This window comes from Spinacia oleracea, chromosome 3, assembly GCF_020520425.1.
Source record: "Spinacia oleracea cultivar Varoflay chromosome 3, BTI_SOV_V1, whole genome shotgun sequence".
NCBI lineage: Eukaryota > Viridiplantae > Streptophyta > Magnoliopsida > Caryophyllales > Amaranthaceae > Spinacia > Spinacia oleracea.
Window position 1 is genome coordinate 51,341,670 of NC_079489.1, and position 19,589 is coordinate 51,361,258.

The window sequence follows — 19,589 nt, forward strand, 5'->3', positions numbered from 1 at the left end:
GCACGTAATCAGCAAAGCTGAGTACTACATACTAAAACAACAACGATCCTAGCATGATACTATCAAACCAACAACCCTAACATGATACTAATAAATATAAGTAAGGACAGGCAAAACATAATAAATTGACGATTATACTTGACTAGACTAAGCTGGGCTTAATAACCATAATATTATTTTAGTTGAAATAGACAATGGACCGAGTTGACCATCCAGAAGTCTTCACTAAGGAAGACGAGGTACGGGCGCGACTCCGTAACCTCAGTGACCTGCGATATCGAGGAACGTTTAAATAAAAATAGGACACGGTGATCAATCCGGTCCCAGAAAAGGCCATGGGCTACCACCATGAACCCCAACTCCTGTTTGTCCGTCACTTCAGACGTGCACAGTCTAAAGCTATTGCTATTCAGTTTCACTTTACATGATTTACAAATTGAGATTCCGTTATGACTCAACCATTACATAAGACAGACAATTCACATTTGTTCACAACTGTTTTTATCTTGGAATTAAGTAAGTGATCATAAAAGCATCAATCAAGACTCATTCCAACTTAACAAACCTTTCCTTTAACCATGAGCAACCCTGTATATGGGCATAGAGTTTCAACTTACTAAACAAGGTCCTCCGCCCTTATAAAGTAGTGAAAAGATAGAAAGGGAACAACAACCAATTGATCCAACCCAATCATATAGAATAATCTAGTGTTCCCAACCAACATGTTTGTATCAAACATCCATACTAACATGTTACAGTTCTTATAGTGCAAAATAAGTTCAATAAGTTTGTCCAACAGTATTAAACATGCACATTCAATATAACCCAGTTCGTCCATAATATCAACATCACCAAGTTCAACAATAGTATCAACATAACCAAGTTCAACAACAAGATTCAACATGGTTTCAACAATTAGCACACATTCCAAGCACACAGGTATGTACGTACCTTGTGTAAACAAACTGATAGGCCACTTTAACACTTTCAAAAGTCGCCTAAAGAGAATTCTCTGCCTAAACAACCAACAAGTAATCTCAATCAATTTCTAATCATTGACAACCATAATAAGGCATTCTAAATGCACCCTAAACATATTTAGAACTTTCCCCAATATCAAAACTTGAATATTTGATTTCCTAGCATCATAATTATTATATTAATTTTTGAAATTCGTTGAAAACTCTTCAAAGCATCATACTTTAAATTCCAGCAATGTAACTAATTTCAAACTACTCCAAAACATAATTAACATGTTAGAAATCACAAAAACAATAACTTTAATAACTTATAATCATCCTACCATTGTTTCAAAACTATTAAAACCTTAAAAATCCATGCTTTAATAATTAAAACCCCTATTTTAATCAAAATATATAATCTGAAAATTAGTAATTCAATTATGCAATATTAAAGTCTGAAATTCATAAATAAATCACAAAAATCATAAATTTAATTCAATCAAAACATAAATTAAATTAATAATATAATTAAAACATTTAGTTTAAGTAGCTTAGGGTTTAAGAAATGACCCAATAGAGACGAAAACAAGAGGCTGCCGGTGGACAGGGTGGCGCGGCGGCGAGTAGGGGAGGCGCCGCGACTGGTGGCAAGCAATGGTAGCCGTGCGGTGGTTGGTCAGGTGGCCGCACGTGGCTGTGAGCAAGAAACAAAAAAAGCAGTGAAGTGGAAGAGTTCCACGAGCCAGAGGGAGAGATGAAGGAGGGCGTCGGCTGGTGTTGTCAGCGGCGGCGACGCAGCGGTGGTGCGACGGCTGAGCGAAACAAAAACAGAGCAACACCGATTAATTGGTGTGCAAGAAACCGAAACCAAAAGAGAAAAAGAGAAGAACGAAGGAGAGGAGGAAGGAGTTACCGGACGGAAGGGGAGGTTGGCGGTGGTCCGATGGTCGTAGGTGGCCGGTGACTGGCGGCGGCTGGGACAAAGTGACTTGAGCGTTTTTGCAGGTTCACGTGAATGGAGGGTTTCACGTGAAGTGAAGGAGAGGGGTTTTTTTTTTTTTTTTCTTTTTCTTTTACGTGAAGTAGGAAGAGAAGGGAGGAAGTAAATTTGGGTTTATTATGTTGGGCTTCATCAAATTGGGCTAGATTTAGGAGTTTAGTTTTAGGATTCGAATTCAAAACCGGATAGGATCGTTTTCTAAATTCAATCAATTTTCGTAATTCGATTTCTTTTCAACGAAAAATTTTAAAATTACTTTTGATTTCATAAATCATTAAAAATATTTAAAATGTAATAAAATAAATATACTTTAATTATATATTTATTTCTAAAATTCGTAAATTCTTATTTAAATATAATTAACTATACGTTAAAATATATAAATAATATTTCTAAATTTACGGGGGATTACAATCTACCCCACTTAAAAGAAGTTTCGTCCCGAAACTTGACACGAAAATTCACACCCTTTTCAAAAGTTTACAACTTATTCTTACGTAAAGAAGTACTTGTGCCATTCATGTGCACTTTTTCCAACTTAAAGCTGTTTGTGTTACTCATGAACACCTTTTCTTATGCGGAGAATCTATTTGCTTTGCATCAACTTGTAAAGGTTGCTAAAAATAAGCATAAAATGCATAAAAATACCATAAAAATAGGTAAAAAGCGCGAATTTCTATCGCATTCTACCCCCTTAAAGAAAACGAGTTACGCCCTCGTAACTCACCTCAGGGAATAGCTAACCCAAAATTCTCTTTCGACGAATTCTCTTTCGACGAATTCTCTTTCAAAATTCCCATTTCATTAAAACTACTAACTTTAGACTTTTCACAACAGATGACGAAACAAAAGAACAAGTCACCACGAATTAAATAATGCTTAACTTGCGCGGAGTTAATAGAAAAGTACCAGAATCTATATCGGCAGATCGTTCATCCTCATTCTGATTCATCATGTACAACTTTCCTGGAGCCTTATTCGGGTTGTTGTTATCATTTGCAGGCTTATTATAGTTCTCTTGATTGTTTTGTGCCCCTCCAGGCTTTGAATTTTGACCTCCAGACTGGTTAAACCTCACTTGGTTTCCAGCTTTATTACTATTTTGTTCCTTTCTGTGCTTGGTGAAGCACTCATACTCCCTATGTCCTCTTTTCTGACAATAGTTGCAGGTCACTAATTCTCCGTTGCAGTTCTTACCAGGGTGATTGCTACTGCACATCTTGCAATGATGCACTCTCTTAGATTGGTTCGAGTTGTTGTGGTGCCCCTGATTGCTTCTTCCCTGAAAATTTCCATTTCCACTCTCATTCCTATTCACGTTTCTATTCTTCTTGAAATTCCCTCGGTTTTTCCCAGCATCAAACTCTTTTCTTTTCTCCCCAACAACATTTTTCTTGTCCCTTCTAGACTGTAAACCATGAATATGGGCGGTTCTCCCATACGCATTCTCTAAAGGTATAAAGGTTTCTCCACCTAATTCCAACTGGATCTCATCGGTCAACCCTTGCTCAAACATCTGAGCCTTTGTCTCCTCTATGGCTACCATCTCAGGTGTAAACTTCGACAACGCTATAAATTTGCTATAATATTCAGCGATGGTCATACTCCCCATCCCAAGGTTTATGAATTCCTGCGCTTTTCGTTTTGTAATAAAAGGAGGATAAAACTTTTCCCTCAATGCAACAACAAATGAGTCCCAATTATATCTCTCGGCAGTACTTAGCCTAGTTTCATTCTCTCTCCACCACAGATCGGCTTCATCTTTTAGGTAAAGGACAGCTTGACCTACTCTCATACTCATAGGGCAACTCACAGCCTCAAACTGTTTCTCAAACTCCCTAATCCAATTTTCTAAGAAGGTAAGGTCTGATTGTCCCTTGAAGTATGGTGGTTTAACCCTAGCAAGTCTTTCAAACATTTCCCCTGCAGAATTAGGGCGCTCAGTTCTTTCCTGAGTCAGCTTTTCCGCCAAAAGGCGAATAGCCACGGCTAGATCATTGTTGTTGGCCATTCTAGAACGTGACCTGCAATTAGAATACTCTACTTTAGGTTTGAAACATCACCTATACGTTATCCCATACAATTTAATACTTGAATTGACCATAAAGATCGCCTCAACCAACACTGTTCACATTAATACACATCATTTACGAAGGCACGACAATCGTTTATGAAGGTGCAACGATCGTCCACAAGATGCAATAATCATTGAAAAATAATCATCCTCAATAATTCACGAAAGACATTCACACACTGCACATAAGGCATAACATTTTGAATCATATTGGTCATGAGGGTCTAGATTGGCCCTCACTTCCTTTATGTACTCAAATCATTTAATATTATTGTGGCAATTAAATTGATCCACAATTCACACTGAGTATGCAACCAATAGAAAAATTAATCCATGACGTGTTACCTAAGGTTGGGGTATTATGGAATCCTCAAAATAGAATAAAGAACAATTCCTTGAAAACTTTAACTTTTATTGCTAACTCCATAAAGGTTTATTACATCCTTCAAAATAATAAAGAACATTTCAAACTTCAATAAACTTTAACCTTAAACTGTTGTAGCTTCGCTACTTATTCTCCAAAACATTTAAGAACAAACTAACTATTACAACTTCAAATGTTTAAGGCATCTTGTCTATCTGTTCTTTCCTTGGAAATTTGTGAAGTGAAATCTAGATCCTCAGTATTCGTCGATCTTCTCGAAGGATCCTATGTTGGTGTACTTGGAAAGAAGCGTTTTATTCATGAAACAAACAACTTAAGATCTTACTAACGATTTCCCAGCCAAAGCATAATCAGAATTCAATAAAACAATAAGTTTTGTGGAATCAAACAATTTCTATGCACATTTACATGCAACACTTAAACATTTAACACATGCACATAGCAATTAACTTCTTATGCTAGCAATTAACTACTAATGCACATATAATTCTATCCTATATGCCCTTTCCTATATTACCCATCTCTCATAATAAATCATAATAGGTCAAACATTGAAGAATTTAAAGAATAAAACAAGAACGATTAGTAAGAAAAAAGTTTATTAAACGAATTAATAATAAACGAATAAATAAAATAATTTTTTTTTTTTTTTTTTTTTTAAACGAATAATTAATAAGAAATTTTTATTAAACGAATAAATAATAAACGAATAAATATTTATTAAACGAATAAATATTAAACGAATAAATATACTTAAGGAATAAGATTTTTATTTTATTTTTTTCGAATATATTTAATTTAATTTCGAAAATAAAGAAAAACGTACTTAATTCACATAAACGAAAAGTTTCGAATAAATAAGTTAATTCCGAACTTAAATAAGAAATATTATATACTTTCAAACAAGATAAAAGGAAATCGGCCCCCCAAAAAAAAGTACCAATTTTTGAACACTATAATACGTAGAAGCTCGATTTTTAAGAAATTTATTTTAAATAACTAGATAGTTAGGCGCCTAAAAAAAATTGTTAAAGTAAAACCTTAGCTCTGATACCACTTTGTAACACCCCGACAATTCCCTTTTTTCTAAAATAACCTTTTAATATAAAACGTAGAGAATTATCAAGGCATTATCGCCCGTGTGAAAACGTATCGGCTTATTCAGAATTTTGCAGCGGAAAACATAAAACTAACTTTTAGGTTCATAAATAATCTATTACATATTAGGTCCAAACCCATTTAACTGAATTAAGGAAATACGAATAGTACGACAAATTTCAAATCCAAGTTAACAAATTAAATCACTTAATTAAACGAATAGAACTACAAGCTCTCTAATCCCGATCCCAATGATGCATCATCTTCAAACCTGTAGATGGTCAACGCTTATTGATCCTTAAAGACTGCTCACCAAAGATGGGTCATCACAGGATCAATAAGGCATAGCCATGATCAACACACACAAACAAGCACGTAATCAGCAAAGCTGAGTACTACATACTAAAACAACAACGATCCTAGCATGATACTATCAAACCAACAACCCTAACATGATACTAATAAATATAAGTAAGGACAGGCAAAACATAATAAATTGACGATTATACTTGACTAGACTAAGCTGGGCTTAATAACCATAATATTATTTTAGTTGAAATAGACAATGGACCGAGTTGACCATCCAGAAGTCTTCACTAAGGAAGACGAGGTACGGGCGCGACTCCGTAACCTCAGTGACCTGCGATATCGAGGAACGTTTAAATAAAAATAGGACACGGTGATCAATCCGGTCCCAGAAAAGGCCATGGGCTACCACCATGAACCCCAACTCCTGTTTGTCCGTCACTTCAGACGTGCACAGTCTAAAGCTATTGCTATTCAGTTTCACTTTACATGATTTACAAATTGAGATTCCGTTATGACTCAACCATTACATAAGACAGACAATTCACATTTGTTCACAACTGTTTTTATCTTGGAATTAAGTAAGTGATCATAAAAGCATCAATCAAGACTCATTCCAACTTAACAAACCTTTCCTTTAACCATGAGCAACCCTGTATATGGGCATAGAGTTTCAACTTACTAAACAAGGTCCTCCGCCCTTATAAAGTAGTGAAAAGATAGAAAGGGAACAACAACCAATTGATCCAACCCAATCATATAGAATAATCTAGTGTTCCCAACCAACATGTTTGTATCAAACATCCATACTAACATGTTACAGTTCTTATAGTGCAAAATAAGTTCAATAAGTTTGTCCAACAGTATTAAACATGCACATTCAATATAACCCAGTTCGTCCATAATATCAACATCACCAAGTTCAACAATAGTATCAACATAACCAAGTTCAACAACAAGATTCAACATGGTTTCAACAATTAGCACACATTCCAAGCACACAGGTATGTACGTACCTTGTGTAAACAAACTGATAGGCCACTTTAACACTTTCAAAAGTCGCCTAAAGAGAATTCTCTGCCTAAACAACCAACAAGTAATCTCAATCAATTTCTAATCATTGACAACCATAATAAGGCATTCTAAATGCACCCTAAACATATTTAGAACTTTCCCCAATATCAAAACTTGAATATTTGATTTCCTAGCATCATAATTATTATATTAATTTTTGAAATTCGTTGAAAACTCTTCAAAGCATCATACTTTAAATTCCAGCAATGTAACTAATTTCAAACTACTCCAAAACATAATTAACATGTTAGAAATCACAAAAACAATAACTTTAATAACTTATAATCATCCTACCATTGTTTCAAAACTATTAAAACCTTAAAAATCCATGCTTTAATAATTAAAACCCCTATTTTAATCAAAATATATAATCTGAAAATTAGTAATTCAATTATGCAATATTAAAGTCTGAAATTCATAAATAAATCACAAAAATCATAAATTTAATTCAATCAAAACATAAATTAAATTAATAATATAATTAAAACATTTAGTTTAAGTAGCTTAGGGTTTAAGAAATGACCCAATAGAGACGAAAACAAGAGGCTGCCGGTGGACAGGGTGGCGCGGCGGCGAGTAGGGGAGGCGCCGCGACTGGTGGCAAGCAATGGTAGCCGTGCGGTGGTTGGTCAGGTGGCCGCACGTGGCTGTGAGCAAGAAACAAAAAAAGCAGTGAAGTGGAAGAGTTCCACGAGCCAGAGGGAGAGATGAAGGAGGGCGTCGGCTGGTGTTGTCAGCGGCGGCGACGCAGCGGTGGTGCGACGGCTGAGCGAAACAAAAACAGAGCAACACCGATTAATTGGTGTGCAAGAAACCGAAACCAAAAGAGAAAAAGAGAAGAACGAAGGAGAGGAGGAAGGAGTTACCGGACGGAAGGGGAGGTTGGCGGTGGTCCGATGGTCGTAGGTGGCCGGTGACTGGCGGCGGCTGGGACAAAGTGACTTGAGCGTTTTTGCAGGTTCACGTGAATGGAGGGTTTCACGTGAAGTGAAGGAGAGGGGTTTTTTTTTTTTTTTCTTTTTCTTTTACGTGAAGTAGGAAGAGAAGGGAGGAAGTAAATTTGGGTTTATTATGTTGGGCTTCATCAAATTGGGCTAGATTTAGGAGTTTAGTTTTAGGATTCGAATTCAAAACCGGATAGGATCGTTTTCTAAATTCAATCAATTTTCGTAATTCGATTTCTTTTCAACGAAAAATTTTAAAATTACTTTTGATTTCATAAATCATTAAAAATATTTAAAATGTAATAAAATAAATATACTTTAATTATATATTTATTTCTAAAATTCGTAAATTCTTATTTAAATATAATTAACTATACGTTAAAATATATAAATAATATTTCTAAATTTACGGGGGATTACATCATGCGTGCTATGCTTGTGGGTTGTGCGTGTGTGACAGGTCAAGGCCATGCCTTTTCCGGTTCTCTCATTGTTTGGAGATTAATTAATAACCTAATTGTAGTTTGACATAAACACAACCCTAATTCCCAGTGTGCCTCCAAGAGAGAAAAATATCCAAAATCCTCCTTAGCCAAATAACTTGAGAAAGCTCTAAGCTAATGGAATCAAGACGAAGCGAATGTGCTAGTGAACTATTGTAGAGGAAATTCACATGGAGTTCTTATTCGTATTTGTAAGGCTATTAGGAGTGCATGATCAAATGTATGTTACATTTAATTTAAACTTTTGCATGGATCTTGGTTTAGGGATTGTCTTTCCGCTTCGTTAATTAAATTAGCATAAATTCCAACAGTGGTATCATGAGCTACATGTTTTAAGTATAATTTACTATATTTTCTTGAATTAATATGGCTGAAATTAACGGTTTTAATTTCGGAATTTTTCGTTAATTAAAATTCAATTCGGATTATTGGATAAATATGTAGAAAAAATGCAGGATTTTAGAAAATCATTGGATTTGATCGATTCCTTAGTGTTTTCTTGTTGGAAACGACATTGTAAACACCTAAGTGGTGTCTCCCCTTAGGGCTGATGACAAAACCATTAGCCTAGCTTCAAGGTTGGTGGAACTCCGAGCGGATGCCCCAATTGCTAAGATGCAATGAACTTATTCCAAGTCAAGTTATCCAAAATCCAATTCCCAAGTCCGTTACCATCCTGGAACTTGCTACAATTCAATTCCAAAATACAAATTCAAAATCCAAACACAATCTCTCGAAAGATGCCACGATCGTTCTCCGAAGCACGTTTCCAATCAAAATTGCCATTGAGTAATCCAAAATGGGGCCGCTGACCCATAAAATCGAGCATCCCGGGCGCCGACCCAACCGAGCCAAACCCGTACAAAAGCAAACTCGAAAAGGTTCAAAATCGTCGCTTTCAAGACATAAAAATGCTTAACCTCCAAGAACTAGTACAAGGCATCTTTTGAAGGAAATAATGCCCTTGGTCCAAGTATGCATTCTATGTTAAGTCTAATAAATGCGGTTCAGTATTAATTAACAAGTTAATAATTCAGTGAGATCAAGTGAGCTGAATGCCTAGCTAGAGGCCGCTTCAGTTCAAGTGGAATTAATGATATTAATCCACAGCTTACTCTTGACTGAACCCGTAGGGTCACACAAATAGTACGTAAACGGATCAAGTATTTAATGGCATTAAATACTCCATCTATGGATATTCGGAATCGACGGATCTTGGTTCCAGTGGGAGCTGAGATCGTCAAAGGCAAGCAAATGAATACTCCGGAAACGATGATATTGCCGGAAACGGAAATATGGATCGTATCGGAAATATAAATATTATCCAAGTCGTAGATGTTGCCGGAAACGGAAACATTGTACGTATCGGAAAATATTATCGGAAATAGAAATATTGCCGGAATCGGAAATATTGCCGGAAACGGAAATATTGTCAGAATCGGAAATATTATCGGAATCGGAAAATAATTCCGGAAACGGAAATATTAAATATTTGTTCGAAACGGAAATTAATTCCGGAATCGGAAATATTAAATATTGTTCGTATCGGAAATGAATTCCGGAATCGAGAATTTAATCGGAAGCGTATCGTACGAATTAGCATCGGACGAGGCCTGCCAGACGAAGGCCCAGCACGAAGCCGGGCCATCGCCCAGCAAGCCAAGCGCAACAACCACACGCCAAGCATGCGACCAGGCCCAGCGCAAAAGCCAGGCCCAGCCGAAGCTTGGGCGCGCGCGCGGGCTGCGTCGAGTGGGCTGGCGCTGTGCGTGGGCCGCAAGGCCTGCGTGCGGTGCTAGCGTATTACTCGAAGTGTGTTACTCGAATCCTAAAGCGTATAGAATTCGTTTAATGATTAAATTCCTAATCCTAAAAGATAAATTAATTAAATAAGAGTTCCACTAGGATTCTAATTTAATTAATTCGTATCCTAGTAGGATTTCAATTCTCTTTCCATACCCCTATAAATATGTGGCCTGGGTTCACAATTTATAACGAGTTTTTTTAAGTATTCAAAGTGAGTTTTTGAGAGAAAAATTCAGTCACATATCTTGCCTAAAAGTGCCGAAAATTATTAGTACCTTAAGGGCGATTCTAGTTGGTCAATCTTAAGGCGGATCCGGACGTGCTGTGGACTATCTACGGAGGGACGACACTTGGAGTCCTAAAGACTTGTTCTTGTTCGGTTCGGGCGCAACTTGGGAAGGCACGCAACAAAGAGTATGCATCTAAACTATGCTAAATGATTATGTGTAAATAATATGTATTCCTAGCTAAATGATTTTTCCGCATGATTTATGAATTGTCATATGTATCATAACCTAACAGTGGTATCACGAGCCTCTTATTATTTTCATAATCTAAATTGCATGAACATGGTTAAATATTACAAATTTGCAAGAATTAAAAGGGGTGATTAATTTTCGTAATTGTTAATTAATTGCAAATTGCGTTTATTTAATTATACGTACGCAGTTTTTCGGCAGTTTCTTCGTTACTCATCCAAATCGAGTGATTTTTGTGTCAATTCCGCATGTAAAAGGCATTCTAAAATTTTGACAAAAATAATATTTTTCTGCCGAACCCAGAATTCTCAAATTCGAAGCCTAACTATGACTTTTCGAAGGTTTTAGTTTTTCGAATGCAAAATTTCGTAAATTTAAGATGTTAAATTAAATATTTGCGATTCTTGTTGATAAATCTTGAATTTTTGATTGACCTACTGTATATGTTTAACAAGTTTGAATGCCTAGCCTTGTTAATTATGCAATCTAATTTGTAATTATGATTAATTTGTTGAAAATTAGAATAATTTAGAATTAATTTGATTTTCATAATTAATTATAATTTAATTAGATACCTATGATTAAAAACCACCATAAAAATTGTAAATTTATGATAAATTTTAAATTTTTATGACCTAGACTTGAATCCATGTTAATCGGAAATCAATTGAATAATAAATTTTCGATTTTTTCGCCCTAAAATTATGAAATTAATATTATTTATTAATTTGTCATTAATTTTAAGTATAAATTTTTAAATTTTATGCGATTCGTTCATATAACTTGCACACACAAAGCAATGGACGCTACGTGTTACCCTTAAGGGGTGTTGTATAGTGCGGGCATGCGACGACGAGCAAGGGAGCTCGTCGCCCATGCGGCACGAATGCAATGAGCAAGGCCATGGTGCACGAGCACAAGGCAGCAGCCCTGCCTTGCGTCGTGGGCTATGAGCGATGGACGAATGGGCAATGGGCGAAGGCAAGGCACGGCAGTCGCGTGTGGGCAGCAAGCGAGCTGCGCCACAATGCGCACTGCCTCGCACAAGCGCGCGCAGCGAGCGCAAGCTCGCGTGCCACGAGTGCTGCGCCCAGCGTCGATGCCTCGCGCAACGAGCGCTGGCTCGCACAAGCGAGCGCTGGCGAGCGCGCGCAGCGAGCGCTGGCTCGCATCAAGCGAGCGCTGGCGAGCGTGCACAGCGAGCGCTGGGGAGCGCGCATAGCGAGCCCTGGCTCGCATGCAGCAAGCGCTGGCGAGCGAATGCAGCGAGCGATGGCTCGCGTGCATCGAGCGCTGGCGCGCGCGCAGCGAGCACCAGCTCGCGCGATGGCTTGCGAAGGGTAGAAGCAGCAGCTATGCGACGCAGCGCATGGGCTGCGCGCACATGGCCAGCGATGGCTGTGTGCGTGTGGCCCATGGGCGTGTGATGCGTGAGGTGTTTGCGTTGCGATTAGATCGTTTTGAATGTTTAATTTGAAATTTTCAGTTTACGTAATTTTAATTAATTTTAAAATTAATAATTTAAATTATTTTCTTGGATTTTAATTTTGAATATTTTAATTATAATAAATTTTATTTATTCTAATTATTTTACTAAAATTAAAATCATGAATAAATTTAAATACGACTGAAATTAAATTAAACTTTTTGGATTCAATTATAAATTTATATGAGCTTTAAATTTTAATTAAATTTGTATGTTTCCGGTTAGACTAGAAATACATTTTTATGTTTAAAATTAGTAAAGCATATGAATTTATTGGTTTAAGTGGGAGCCCTTTTAGTCATAAACTCTTGATTAGGTCTACAAATTCTTAAGGTTAAAACAACTTGATTAGAATTAATAAGGACTGAATAATTGGTAGATTAATGGTGCCCTTGATTAATTGCTGCAAATGTTTACGTGATGCATAATGTGTTTTACTAACCAGCTATGTGGGCCATTCATGATAATGAATGGGTGAATGGTATATATTGTATATGTACTGTTTTGCAGGTTATGAAGTGACTAGTATGGCCCAAATAGGATAGAAAATATGGTCTGCGTACCATTAATTTGAATGTAATTGGTCTAAAGTACCAAAGTTGTTTTTCAATTCAAATATGGTCTGTGTACCATCAAATAGTTGTAATTAGTTTTAATTATAGCTTATCTTATTTGAAGAAAATGGTGCCTCCCACGGAGATTTTCAAGACGGACTTTGAAGTTGAAGCTTCAAGATGAAGTCGGGCCATACTAGATCACATTTATCTTATGCATGTTTTAAGTTATTTATTGCTTTTAAATATGTCTTAAAATGCATGAGATCAAAAGCTTGATTATGTTGCATGATTAAGGATTTTAGTTCACTTAAAATCTAACCAACATAGTAAGAGCCTTAAGTTCCAAACTTAAAAATTGAGTTAAAAGGTGCCATGCCAAAATATACACTTGCTTGGATATCCTTTACATCAATCTAGTAATAGTTTTCGCTCAGCGAGGTGTTACTTATTGGTCCTAAAGGGGCAAGGTACACAAATAATTGTGAGTACATGTTAGTTTTGGTGAAACTCAACGATATAAGCAAGGAGTCCTTTTATGTCGTGGCAAAATCGATAGGTTTACCTAATAAGTTCTTAGACGTACCTATCAACCAAGAATAGTTTCTAGACTATTAGCAAAAGGCTTTTGCTTACCTAAGATGTTTTAGGATTAAGTCGACAAACTGTGCTTAGTTCTTCAATGATTTTAGGATCTTGGAATCATTTTATTCACACCTGCCGGAACACATAATTCGAATAAAATGCTAATGACTTGTTTAAATTGCATGATTGCTTTCATTTTCAAGTTATTATTCATGATAAATGTTTAGACTTTGCATGCTTCAATGTATGTTTTAATTATTGTTTATAATTAAATATCTTGCACTGCGGTAAATCCTTTTAGAAAGGTAACAGTAAATTTCCTCGATTGGTAATGAATCCAAGAACGATTCACGGAAATGAGAGAAAGTGAGCAATTTAAAATGTACGTTTCTTATATCGACTTTTATGGTTGTTTTCGAGTATCAAAGTCGAATGGCAAACCGATTGGTGCTAGTGAATTCAAAATACAATGTAGTTTTGAGATCATAAAGCATTGAGTTTAAACACTCAGCCTTACCAATGGTTAACAACCTAATATCTTTGTCCATTTAATTCTCGAATGAGTCTAGTCCCTAGACATCCGAATAGATCGATGCTTAGAGAACTTTAGAAGCTTCTGGTAAGATCATCTAGTTGAAACAGAATATTCAACATAAATTAAATGGTAAGAACCTTGTTGGAGTGACATTGGACATGTCTAACAAAGTATAAAAGTCAACACTAAAGAAATCAATTCTTAAGACTATAAGAAATGGTACAAGAAATAGGAAAACGAGGAACAAATGAAAGGAATTTACGATTCCGTTTCTACCTATAAGTTTATGTTTAAAGAGAAGTGACCTAGCAATCAAACTTCCTTGGTATCATATACCGCTTGAGGTTCTTACTTCGGTAATAACTCAAACAATGGAAGCTAGGATACACTAATGGCCTACAAGTGGGAAATGAAGCATGGCAATGCTACATTAGCTGTAGGGTCATCTAGTTTGTTTTAAGTCCTTTCAAGGCTGGAACTAAATGGCTATTTTGTTCCATAATCAACATACCTAAATTTCTGCTTCAAACACAGAAAGACTCACATTCAGAAGAACAAAAACAATGCTTGTTTGTTTGTTTATTTGAATGAAATGGTCATTTACGGGATGAGTCAATATGCTTGATTAAAACAAACAACTCTTTAAAGAACTTTACTAGGTTCAAATCAACCCCTTGATTTGAGTTTCACTAATCTTTGGCATTGTTGCTTAGACCATATCAATAAGTTAACATTCAAAAGCTCTATTTTGATGGACTTTTGAAAGTTGATTGATTTCTAGATCATTTCAAGACAAGCTAGTCTTACTTGTTGAAAGTAACAAAAGATATGAACTATTGTTAGAACGCCTAGACAATAGAGTTCAAAGCTAAAGAAAGATTTTATGACTTTATTATTTCACATGGATTTGAGTGAACATAGGTTTATTTACTCAAATGTGATATAAGTTGAATCTGTTTGGCTAGTTCAAAGATTCAGAAGTATAAAATCCACTTGGCAAGAAATCATAAAGATCTAGGTTAGATCATGTTGATGATTACTTGAGACCAAATATGATCATCAATGATTGTGTGTTGTAATTTCACAATCTAGGTCCATAAGATATGGCATATCTTAGTTGGAATAATCGAAGTCAATTAGTACTTGATTCGATCAATGATGGATCATAAAGACTTTTCCTATAATTTCTAAAACAAAATGCTCAACTACCACCAAACTAAACCAAATTCGTCAAAGCTATTGGAAAGTAATTTCAGAATAACTTTTCATAAAATATATCTAGAGAGTTGCAAAACTCAGTGGGAGCTTAGTGTTTGTCATTCGACAAACTAAGGCTCAAGTATAGATATATGTTTCATTATGATTTATTCAAATGAGACACAAGGGTATTGTTTCTACCACGAATTTTTGAGAACATAATGTTTGTTTGCTCGAAATAATGTCCTTTTGGAGATTCGTTTCCAAAATGACAAGTGGGAGAAAATAGACCTCGAAAGTCTTCGAGGCGAACAACAAACATAAACGGACATTCCGGAGGCTTTTCGAAGTTCTTTAGAAAATCCGAACACGTATTCTTTAAGGACTTTAGAAGTGGCTTTAAAGAATAGACATCTCTTAGAAGACTTTACAAGTGCTTCAAAGAGAATAGAATATTCAAAGGACTCTCAAAGTGCCTGTTGATATTCTATTGTTTGATGTTCTATACCCAAGTAGGCATAGAGTTCAAGTCACTGGAACTATGAGATTCTTCTATTAGATAGTAAAGAAACATAGAGTTCTGGTCAATGAAACTATGAGATTCTTCTATTAGATAGTGAAGAAACCTACAACTTGCAGTCAAACTATTATCATGTAGATTAATGAGTTTGTGACTTGTAAGAAAGCTATGACGAAACCTAGATTCCCTAAAATGGTTAGAGGCCATATATAGACTCAAATGTTTTAAATGGTTAGAGGCCATAAAACATACTCAATGTTTTGATGACAAAATTGAAATTTTGTTGATTTGCAAGAATAGGTTCACACCTATTGGTTGCAAGTTTGTTTTAAGGATAAAAACCATCAAACATGAAATTGTGTTCACACACAAAGCGAGATTAGTTGCTAAAGGTTACAAGCAAATTCATGGTGTGAATTGTGTTGAAACCTCATGCATAATCGTAATGCTCAAGTCTATAATTCAAGCAATGATTGCATATTGGTACATATAGCAATTGGATGACAAAACGTATTCCTCAATCAAATGTTGGAATAAACTATGTACATGGTATGTCATAGGATTTGTGGATCCAAATAAATGCTTGAAAAGAAAAGCTAGTTTATAAAATCTAAGTACAGATTTAAGCAAGCAATTGGGAATTAGAAATGTATTTTAGTGAAGCTAGTAAGTATTTTAGTTTCATAAAATGTACATGATTCTTATAGATATATAAGAAGTTTAGTGGGAGTACATAAAAACTTAATTGGTCCTATGTGTATCACACACATATCTCTCCATTGTAAAATAACATTCAAATGCTAATGACTTAGATTTGAGATTATTCATCAATGATGGACCATGGCGAAACTTAGTACATACTGGGTATTAAGATCTATTTACAAAGATCTTATGATATTGTTTTGGATTAAGTAATGGCATTTACTAAATCAAACACGAAAGACTCCATTGGAGATATTCGACCCATATGAATAAATCTAAGTAAAGAATGTTTGAACTATGTATAAGCATTTACTAAGTTAAACATCAAAGGATCTGAGTAAGATTCTTAACCTATATTATATGTCAAAGAATTTAGCTGGATTTAGTATCTACTGAAACTAGATGAGCTAAAGTTACATGAATAGAATTCAATTATTCTGCAAAAGAATTTATCATGTATGATATAATATGAGGATCGCCAAAAACGTATCGTATGACTTTAGGCATGACGAACATATACCAATCTCTATTGATCTAAGTAAAGATCAACTAGATTGAGATCAAGAATACTTATGGTACTTGAAAAGGTACATAGGAATAGTTCTTGATTCAAGGAAATAAATATATGCTAAATATTGATGCTACACGCATAAACACTGGCAAAGGATCAAGCAAAGACCCTTTGGAGTTAACCATTGACAAGGACGAGCTAAAGAGCATCGTGTTTCGAAATGGCAACATGGATTGGAGACCATGAGTTGTTGCGTGGGAAATTAAAATATTAATTTCTATGTTCTAAGATACAGCTGGAAAGTCTTCCACATGTCTGTGAACTGCTTGGATAAGTAAATCCAAACAAAGCATCACTAGCAACCTAAACAGTTGAAGTAAAAGTACTTATTGCCTAAGAAGCAATAAAACAGAGTTGTTTATATTAATGAGTTCTTCATTGAACTTTGGTGGATCACATGTCTGCTAACTTGATGGCTCTTCATTAATTGCAAAATGCGTAGAACCACTATCGAAGTAAGAAAGACTAGATCACATAATAAACAAACTCAAAAGATCTTATCATCCTATCTCGAATATCATTCGATGAAAAAGATATTAAGATTGGCAAAGCATGATAACTAAACCTATGCAACAAGTGAGAAAGCAACACTCACATTGTAGCACTGAAAATCAAGCATAGCTTTGAATTCCATGAAATGTTTTAAAGATGGGTTCGAGGCCCATGGTTGTAAAACATTGGGGTTGAACATTTATCATATATGAAATGAATTTTCATATTCCATTTAATCTTGGTTTAGTATTAAATGATGAGTCCCTTCAATTTGACGATATATTCAAGATAGACTGTCAGGACCAGTCCTGTGACTAAGAAATGTCTATCAAGTGAACTTGAATGTCAAAGGTTGAAAATGGTCCCTAGTCGGAGTTTTCTATAAAATTGGACGCATAGAAAACGTTAGACGACTAGAATGCAAGATGACTAGTAGTGCTGTTTCTTGAACTATGTGGACATGGCAATGTCATAATCATTTGCATAGATACTTACTTTGGGAAGACTAGTATCGGACAAGACCTATGAAACTTTACTGTAAGAGATGAAAATCTGTCATAAGTAAATTTCATTAAAATTATTAGACACTAAATCCTCAATACCTGAGTGATTTGAGATTACTTGTTTGAGAACTGGTTGCTTTGACGTTGACCAACCGTCGCACCGTAAAAGGAGGCTATAAAGGCAACGCTCAGGTAATCACCTATCAAACGAAGTCTAATCTCAAGATCGCAAGATTGGGATTGTCCTCCCATAAATCGGGATGAGATGCTTAAAAGTTGTACAAGGCCACTCGGAGAGCTAGAAACTGTGAAATGCATGGCCGTGCTCGGATGAATCATAGGCTATGATTATCTGTTTATTTGATCAGTTGAACTCTGAAACCGAGGAACACCTCTGGACATAATAAGGATGACAACTCTTACCTTATGTTCAAGAGCAAGCATCGAGCGACAAAGGAATTAGGAAATGCACACTTGTCCCTAAGGAAAAGTGGGAGACTGAAGGAAATAATGCCCTTGGTCCAAGTATTCATTCTATGTTAAGTCTAATAAATGCGGTTCAGTATTAATTAACAAGTTAATAATTCAGTGAGATCAAGTGAGCTGAATGCCTAGCTAGAGGCCGCTTCAGTTCAAGTGGAATTAATGATATTAATCCACAGCTTACTCTTGACTGAACCCGTAGGGTAACACAAATAGTACGTAAACGGATCAAGTATTTAATGGCATTAAATACTCCATCTATGGATATTCGGAATCGACGGATCTTGGTTCCAGTGGGAGCTGAGATCGTCAAAGGCAAGCAAATGAATACTCCGGAAACGATGATATTGCCGGAAACGGAAATATGGATCGTATCGGAAATATAAATATTATCCAAGTCGTAGATGTTGCCGGAAACGGAAACATGGTACGTATCGGAAAATATTATCGGAAATAGAAATATTGCCGGAATCGGAAATATTGCCGGAAACGGAAATATTGTCAGAATCGGAAATATTATCGGAATCGGAAAATAATTCCGGAAACGGAAATATTAAATATTTGTTCGAAACGGAAATTAATTCCGGAATCGGAAATATTAAATATTGTTCGTATCGGAAATGAATTCCGGAATCGAGAATTTAATCGGAAGCGTATCGTACGAATTAGCATCGGACGAGGCCTGCCAGACGAAGGCCCAACACGAAGCCGGGCCATCGCCCAGCAAGCCAAGCGCAACAACCACACGCAAAGCATGCGACCAGGCCCAGCGCAAAAGCCAGGCCCAGCCGAAGCTTGGGCGCGCGCGCGGGGCTGCGACGAGTGGGCTGGCGCTGTGCGTGGGCCGCAAGGCCTGCGTGCGGTGCTAGCATATTACTCGAAGTGTGTTACTCGAATCCTAAAGCGTATAGAATTCGTTTAATGATTAAATTCCTAATCCTAAAAGATAAATTAATTAAATAAGAGTTCCACTAGGATTCTAATTTAATTAATTCGTATCCTAGTAGGATTCCAATTCTCTTTCCATACCCCTATAAATATGTGGCCTGGGTTCACAATTTATAACGAGTTTTTTTAAGTATTCAAAGTGAGTTTTTGAGAGAAAAATTCAGTCACATATCTTGCCTAAAAGTGCCGAAAATTATTAGTACCTTAAGGGCGATTCTAGTTGGTTAATCTTAAGGCGGATCCGGACGTGCTGTGGACTATCTACGGAGGGACGACACTTGGAGTCCTAAAGACTTGTTCTTGTTCGGTTCGGGCGCAGCTAGGGAAGGCATGCAACAAAGAGTATGCATCTAAACTATGCTAAATGATTATGTGTAAATAA